Source organism: Camellia sinensis, chromosome 7 (assembly GCF_055761805.1).
Source record: "Camellia sinensis isolate YWXY chromosome 7, ASM5576180v1, whole genome shotgun sequence".
NCBI lineage: Eukaryota > Viridiplantae > Streptophyta > Magnoliopsida > Ericales > Theaceae > Camellia > Camellia sinensis.
This window is the reverse complement of record NC_138967.1, coordinates 19,172,574-19,181,252: the sequence shown is the minus strand read 5'-3', so window position 1 is coordinate 19,181,252 and position 8,679 is coordinate 19,172,574.

Below are 8,679 nucleotides of genomic sequence, written 5' to 3'. Positions count from 1 at the left end.
ATAATTGTTGATGCTATTGGGAAAAATTCAAGGAAAGTGAAGATGGAGATGGATGGCTCTTTGGTTTGTAATTGTACAAAGTTTGAAAGGAAATGGATTTTATGCAGTCACTGTTTGAAACGACAGATCTCAGCCGTTGCAAGGAGGATTGCAAGGAGGAGTTGCAAGGAGAGGATCCTGTCTTTTCGAAATTTCAATTAGATTGCATACCCATTCAATTCTATTAGTTATTTTATTTAATATATATATATATAGGAGAAAAAATAAAAAAGAGTAGATAGATAACCAATAAAATTATAAAAATATACCACATAGGATATGTGGCGGACCTGTGATAGTTTTTTTTTTCGTAAGACACTTGTTAGCAAAACCCAAAAGTTAAATAGACAATACAAAGAGTCAATTTATTCTCTTTATTTTTTTACACATTTTTCATAAAAATAAAAAAGAAAAGCTAAAATAATTCAGTTTGCAAATTTACCCTCAAAATATATATGCACATGTACTTGGGCCCTAATTCAAGACTCTACCTGAGCTCAAGAGAGAACACAAGTTTTTCAAGAGAAAGCAAGAAATCCGAAGCCCTTGAAATCGACTCCTTCAAATAGTCTTTATGATGGGGAACAAGAAGATGAAGCACAAAGAAACCCTAAGACGAATCAGATGAAGTCCAAACGCCCTAAACCCCACACACGAACCCTAATACGAAGTAAGCAGATGAACAAGACGAAGCTTCAGATTGCTCAAATCGTCTGAAAATTATCACGCATCTTCAAATCCAGGTTTTTATTTCTCTAAAATCATGTTTCTGATGATGGAAAATCGCTTAAAATTTGCTTCAAATTACTTGAGATTGCTTAAAATTTATTTGAAATTGCTTGGTAATTGTTGTTTTCAATCTTTTTTTTTTTGGGGTGAATTTTTTTAAAAAATATTATTTTTTGTTTGGGAAAGTTTTTGTTAGCAATGGCAGCTCCTTTGGCAGCCCAATGTGGATGCTCTAAAAACCCTAAATTTTTAAGAATTATTGTATTACATAGATCTAGAAGGATTATAAACAAAATTCAATGACCCATCTGAGAAACCTTATAAAATTGAGGAACACCATAGAATGCTAAAACTGTAGAGAAGAGTTTGCACTCAAAATTCAGAGACCCCACTTGAGGAAACCCTAGAATTTGAAGAGTAATTGCACATCTATAATTAGCGCTAGCCAGTGGATCCACCAGCCCGCCAAATCTGGCCGACCCGACCCGGCATCAAATGGGTGAATACGTGGCACCTGGCTGACGGGTGCGGGCCAAGATTTTACATGCTGGCGGGTTTGGGCAGGGTGACGGGTGGCCCGCCGTGCACCCCGACCCGCCGTTTGTCCCCAGATTTTATTTTTTAAAATTATTTTTTCGTACGCGCCCCCCCCGAGTTGGGATCTCCTCCTTGCAATCCTCCTTGCAATGGCTAAGATCAGCCGTTGCAGCATCCAACGGCTGATTTCAATTTCTTTATTTTATTTACTTATTTTTTATGGTCGTTTGATGTTGCAACGGCTAATCTTAGCCGTTGCATTGAGGATTCCAATGAGGAGTTGCAAGGAGAGGATCCCGTCTTTTCGAAATTTCAATTAGATTGCATACCCATTCAATTCTATTAGTTGTTTTATTTAATATATATATATATATATATAGGAGAAAAAATAAAAAAGAGTAGATAGATAACCAATAGAATTATAAAAATATACAACATAGGATATGTGGCGGACCTGTGATAGTTTTTTTTTTCGTAAGACACTTGTTAGCAAAACCCAAAAGTTAAATAGACAATACAAAAAGTCAATTTATTCTCTTTATTTTTTTACACATTTTTCATAAAAATAAAAAAGAAAAGCTAAAAAATTGAGTTTGCAAATTTACCCTCAAAATATATATGCACATAAACTTGGGTCCTAATTCAAGACTCTACCTGAGCTCAAGAGAGAACACAAGTTTTTCAAGAGAAAGCGAGAAACCCGAAGCCTTTGAAATCGACCCCTTCAAGTAGTCTTTATGATGGGGAACATGAAGACGAAGCACAAACAAACCCTAAGACAAATCAGATGAAGTCGAAACCCCTAAACAACACACACGAACCCTAATACGAAGCAAGCAGATGAACAAGACGAAGCTTCAGATTGCTCAAATCATCTGAAAATCCATCACGCATCTTCAAATCCAGGTTTTTATTTCTCTAAAATCATGTTTCTGATGATGGAGAATCGCTTAAAATTTGCTTCAAATTACTTGAGATTGCTTGAAATTTATTTGAAATTGCTTGGTAATTGTTGTTTTCAGTCTTTTTTTTTTGGGTGAATTTTGTTAAAAAATATTATTTTTTGTTTGGGAAAGTTTTTGTTGGCAATGACAGCTCCTTTGGCAGCCTAATGTGGATGCTCTAAAAATCCTAAATTTTTAAAAATTATTGTATTACATAAATCTAGAAGGATTATAAATAAAATTCAATGACCCATTTGAGAAACCTTATAAAATTGAGAAACAACATAGAATGCTAGAATTGTAAGAAAGAGTTTGTACTCAAAATTCAGAGACCCCACTTGAGGAAACCCTATAATTTGAAGAGTAATTGCACATTTATAATTAGCGTTGGTCAGCGGATCCACCGGTCTGCCAAATCTGGCCGACCCGACCCGGGTATCAAATGGGTGAATGCGTGGCACCTGGCGGACGGGTACGGGCCAAGATTTTACATGCTGGCGGGTTTGGGCCGGGTGACGGGTGGCCCGCCGTGCACCCCGACTCGCCGTTTGTCACCAGATTTTGTTTTTTAAAATTATTTTTTTGCACGCCCCCCTCCCCGAGTTGGGATCTCTTACTTGCAATCCTCCTTACAACGGCTAAGATCAGCCGTTGCAACATCCAACGACCATAAAAAATAAATAAAATAATGATATTGAAATCAGCGGTTGGATGTTGCAACGGCTGATCTCAGCCGTTGCAAGGAGGATTATAAGGAGGAATTGCAAGGAGAGGATCCTGTCTTTTCAAAATTTCAATTAGATTGCATACCCTTTCAATTCTATTTGTTGTTTTATTTAATATATATATATATATATATAGGAGAAAAAATAATAAAGAGTATATAGATAACCAATAAAATTATAAAAATATACCACATAGGATATGTTGTGGACCTGTGATAGTTTTTTTTTCGTAAGACATTTGTTAGCAAAACCCAAAAGTTCTATTGACAATACAAAAAGTCAATTTATTCTCTTTATTTTTTTACACATTTTTCATAAAAATAAAAAGGAAAAGCTAAAAAATAAAGTTTGCAAATTTACCCTCAAAATTTATATGCACATGTACTTGGGCCCTAATTCAAGACTCTAACTGAGCTGAAGAGAGAACCCAAGTTTTTCAAGAGAAAGCGAGAAACCCGAAGCTTTTGAAATCGACTCCTTCAAATCGTCTTTATGATGGGGAACATGAAGACAAAGCACAAACAAACCCTAAGACGAATCAGATGAAGTCGAAACCCCCTGAACCCCACATACGAACCCTAATACGAAGCAAGCAGATGAACAAGACGAAGCTTCAGATTGCTCAAATCGTCTGAAAATTCATCACGCATCTTCAAATCCAGTTTTTTATTTCTCTAAAATCATGTTTCTGATGACGGAGATTGCTTGAGATTTATTTGAAATTGCTTGGTAATTGTTGTTTTCAGTCTTTTTTTTTTTGGGTGAATTTTGTTAAAAAATATTATTTTTTGTTTGGGAAAGTTTTTGTTGGGAATGGCAGCACCTTTGGTAGCTCAATGTGGATGCTCTAAAAACCCTAAATTTTTAGGAATTGTTGTATTACATAGATCTAGAAGGATTATAAACAAAATGCAATGACCCATTTAAGAAACCTTATAAAATTGAGGAACAACATAGAATGCTAGAACTGTAGGGAAGAGTTTTCACTCAAAATGCAGAAACCCCACTTGAGGAAACCCTAGAATTTGAAGAGTAATTGCACATCTATAATTAGCACTGGTCAGCGGATCCACCGGGCTGCCAAATCTGGCCGACCCGACCCGACCCGACCTGGCATCAAATGGGTGAATGCGTGACACCTGGCGGACGGGTGCGGGCCAAGATTTTACATGCTGGCGAGTTTGGGCCAGGTGATGGGTGGCCCGTCGTGCGCCCCGACCCGCTGTTTGTCCCCAGATTTTGTTTTTTAAAATTATTTTTTTGTACGCCACCCCCCCGAGTTGGGATCCCCTCATTGCAATCCTCCTTGCAACGGCTGATATCAATCGTTCCAATTTCTTTATTTTATTTATTTATTTTTTATGGCCGTTGGATGTTGCAACGGCTGATCTCAGCCGTTGTGAGGAGGATTGCAAGGAGGAGTTGCAAGGAGAGGATCCTGTCTTTTCAAAATTTCAATTAGATTGCATACCCTTTCATTTCTATTAGTTGTTTTATTTAATATATATATATATATATAGGAGAAAAAACAAAAAAGAGTAGATAGATAACTAATAGAATTATAAAAATATACCACATAGGATATGTGGCGGACCTGTGATAGTTTTTTTTACGTAAGACACTTGTTAGCAAAACCCAAAAGTTAAATAGACAATACAAAAAGTCAATTTATTCTTTTTATTTTTTTACACATTTTTCATAAACATAGAAAAGAAAAGCTAAAAAATTCAGTTTGCAAATTTACCCTCAAAATATATATGCACATGTACTTGGGCCATAATTCAAGACTCTACCTGAGCTCAAAAGAGAACACAAGTTTTTCAAGAGAAAGCGAGAAACCCGAAGTCCTTGAAATCGACTCCTTCAAATTATCTTTATGATGGGGAACATGAAGACGAAACACCAACAAAACCTAAGACGAATCAGATGAAGTCGAAACCCTCTAAACCCTACACACGGACCCTAATACGAAGCAAGCAGATGAATAAGACGAAGTTTCAGATTGCTCAAATCGTCTGAAAATCCATTACCATCTTCAAATCCAGGTTTTTATTTCTTTAAAATCATGTTTCTGATTATGGAGAATCGCTTAAAATTTGCTTCAAATTACTTGAGATTGCTTGAAATTTATTTGAAATTGCTTGGTAATTGTTGTTTTCAGTCTCTTTTTTTTTGGGTGAATTTTTTTAAAAAATATTATTTTTTGTTTGGGAAAGTTTTTGTTGGCAATGGCAGCTCCTTTGGCAGCCAAATGTGGATACTCTAAAAATCCTAAATTTTTAAGAATTGTTGTATTACATAGATCTAGAAGGATTATAAACAAAATTCAATGACCTATTTGAGAAACCTTACCAAATTGATGAACAACATAGAATGCTAGAACTGTAGGGAAGAGTTTGCACTCAAAATTTAGAGACCCCACTTGAGGAAACCCTAGAATTTGAAGAGTAATTGCACACTTATAATTAGCGCTGGTCAGCGGATCCACCGGGCCGCCAAATCTGGCCGTGAATGCGTGGCACCTGGCGGACGGGTACGGGCCAAGATTTTACATGCTGGCAGGTTTGGGCCGGGTGACGGGTGGCCCGCCGTGCACCCCGACCCGCCATTTGTCCCCAGATTTTGTTTTTTAAAATTATTTTTTTGTACGCCCTCCCCGAGTTGGGATCCCCTCCTTGCAATCCTCCTTGCAACGGCCGAGATCAGCCGTTGCAATTTCTTTATTTTATTTATTTATTTTTTATGGCCATTGCATGTTGCAACGGCTGGTCTCAACTATTGGAAGGAGGATTGCAATGAGGAGTTACAAGGAAAGGATCCTGTCTTTTCGAAATTTCAATTAGATTGCATACCCTTTCAATTCTATTAGTTGTTTTATATATATATATATATATATAGGAGAAAAAATAAAAAAGAGTAGATAGATAACCAATAGAATTACAAAAATATACCACATAGGATATGTGGCGGACCTGTGATAGTTTTTTTTTTCGTAAGACACTTGTTAGCAAAACCCAAAAGTTAAATAGACAATACAAAAAGTCAATTTATTTTCTTTATTTTTTTACACATTTTTCATAAAAATAAAAAAGAAAAGCTAAAAAATTGAGTTTGCAAATTTACCCTCAAAATATATATGCACATAAACTTGGGCCCTAATTCAAGACTCTACCTGAGCTCAAGAGAGAACACAAGTTTTTCAAGAGAAAGTGAGAAACCCGAAGCCTTTGAAATTGACTCCTTCAAATCGTCTTTATGATGGGGAACATGAAGACAAAGCACAAACAAATCCTAAAACGAATCAGATGAAGTCAAAACCCCTAAACCCCACACACGAACCCTAATACGAAGCAAGCAGATGAACAAGGCGAAGTTTCAGATTGCTCAAATCGTCCGAAAATCCATCACGCATCTTCAAATCCAGGTTTTTATTTCTCTAAAATCATGTTTCTGATGATGGAGAATCGCTTAAAATTCTTCAAATTACTTGAGATTGCTTGAAATTTATTTGAAATTGCTTGGTAATTGTTGTTTTCAGTCTCTCTTTTTTTTGGGTGAATTTTGTTAAAAAATATATTTTTTTGTTTGGGAAAGTTTTTGTTGGCAATGACAGCTCCTTTGGCAGCCCAATGTGGATGCTCCAAAAACTCTAAATTTTTAGGAATTATTGTATTACATAGATCTAGAAGGATTATAAACAAAATGCAATGACGCATTTGAGAAACCTTATAAAATTAAGGAACAACATAGAACGCTAGAATTGTAGGGAATAGTTCGCACTCAAAATTCAGAGATCCCACTTGAGGAAATCCTAGAATTTGAAGAGTAATTGCACATCTATAATTAGCGTTGGTCAGTGGATCCACCGGCCCGCCAAATCTGGCCGACCCGACCTGACATCAAATGGGTGAATGCGTGGCACTTGGCGAACGGGTGCGGGCCAAGAATTTATATGCTGGCGGGTTTGGGCCGGGTGACGGGTGCCCCGCCGTGCACCCCGACCCGCTGCTTGTCCCCTGATTTTGTTTTTTAAAATTATTTTTTTGTACACCCCCCGAGTTGGGATACCCTCATTGCAATCCTCCTTGCAACGGCTGAGATCAGCCATTGCAATTTATTTATTTATTTATTTATGGCCGTTGGATATTGCAACAGCTGATCTCAGCCGTTGCAAGGAGAGGATCCTGTCTTTTCGAAATTTCAATTAGATTGCATACCATTTCAATTCTATTAGTTGTTTTCTTTAATATATATATATATATATATATAGAAGAAAAAATAAAAAGAGTAGATAGATAACCAATAGAATTATAAAAATATACCACATAGGATATGTTGCGGACCTGTGATAGTTTTTTTTCTGTAAGACAATGGTTAGCAAAACCTAAAAGTTCTATTGACAATACAAAAAGTCAATTTATTCTCTTTATTTTTTTACACATTTTTCATAAAAATAAAAAGGAAAAGCTAAAAAATTGAGTTTGCAAATTTACCCTCAAAATTTATATGCACATGTACTTGGGCCCTAATTCAAGACTCTACCTGAGCTCAAGAGAGAACACAAGTTTTTCAAGAGAAAGCGAGAAACCCGAAGCATTTGAAATCGACTCCTTCAAATCGTCTTTTTGATGGGGAACATGAAGACGAAGCACAAACAAACCCTAAGACGAATCAGATAAAGTCGAAACCCCCTAAGCCCTTGCAATCCTCCTTGTAAGATTTGAGATCAGCCGTTGCAACATCCAACAGTTGATTTCAATTTCTTTATTTTATTTATTTATTTTTTATGGCCGTTGGATGTTGCAACGGCTAATCTCAGCCGTTGCAAGGAGAATTGTAATGAGGAGTTGCAAGGTGAGAATCCCAACTCCCCCTACCCCCGGAATCAGGATCCTCTCTTTGAGGTTTCTACTTGCTGGGCCATTGGGTCCATTTTTAAGCCTAATTTTGATAATCTGAACCGTTTATATTTTAAGATTTTTTGAGTACATTATACAGGTAAAAAATTAAGTTGATTGGATATCAGAAAGTATGTGTTCGGAAAACTAACTAAAAACTATTTTTTTTAAAAAATTTAATAAACAGTTTTCCGAATACATGTTTTCTGATATTCGATCAACTTGATTTTTTACAGGTATGATATACTCAACACATCTTAAAATGTGAACGGTTCGGATTATCAAAATTAGGCCTAATAGTGAGCCCAATGACCCAGCAAGTAGGAAGTCAAGTAGGAACCTCAAGGAGAGGATTCTGATTCCCCCCGAATCAGGATCCTGACTCCCTCCCCGAATCAGGATCCTGACTCCCTCCCCGAATCAGGATCCTCTCCTTGAGGTTCCTACTTGCTGGGCCATTGGGCTCATTTTTAGGTGTAATTTTGATAATCCGAACCGTTCACATTTTAAGATTTTTTTAGTATATCATACATGTAAAAAATTAAGTTGATCGGATATCAGAACATATGTGTTCGGAAAACTAACTAAAAACTTTTTTTTTTTGAATTTAATAAACAGTTTTTCGAATACATATTTTTTGATATTCAATCAACTTGATTTTTCACAGGTATGATATACTCAACAAATCTTAAAATGTAAACGGTTCAGATTATCAAAATTAGGCCTAAAAGTGGGCCCAATGACCCAGCAAGTAGGAACCTCAAGGAGAGGATCCTGATTCCCCCGAATCAGGATCCTGGCTCCCCC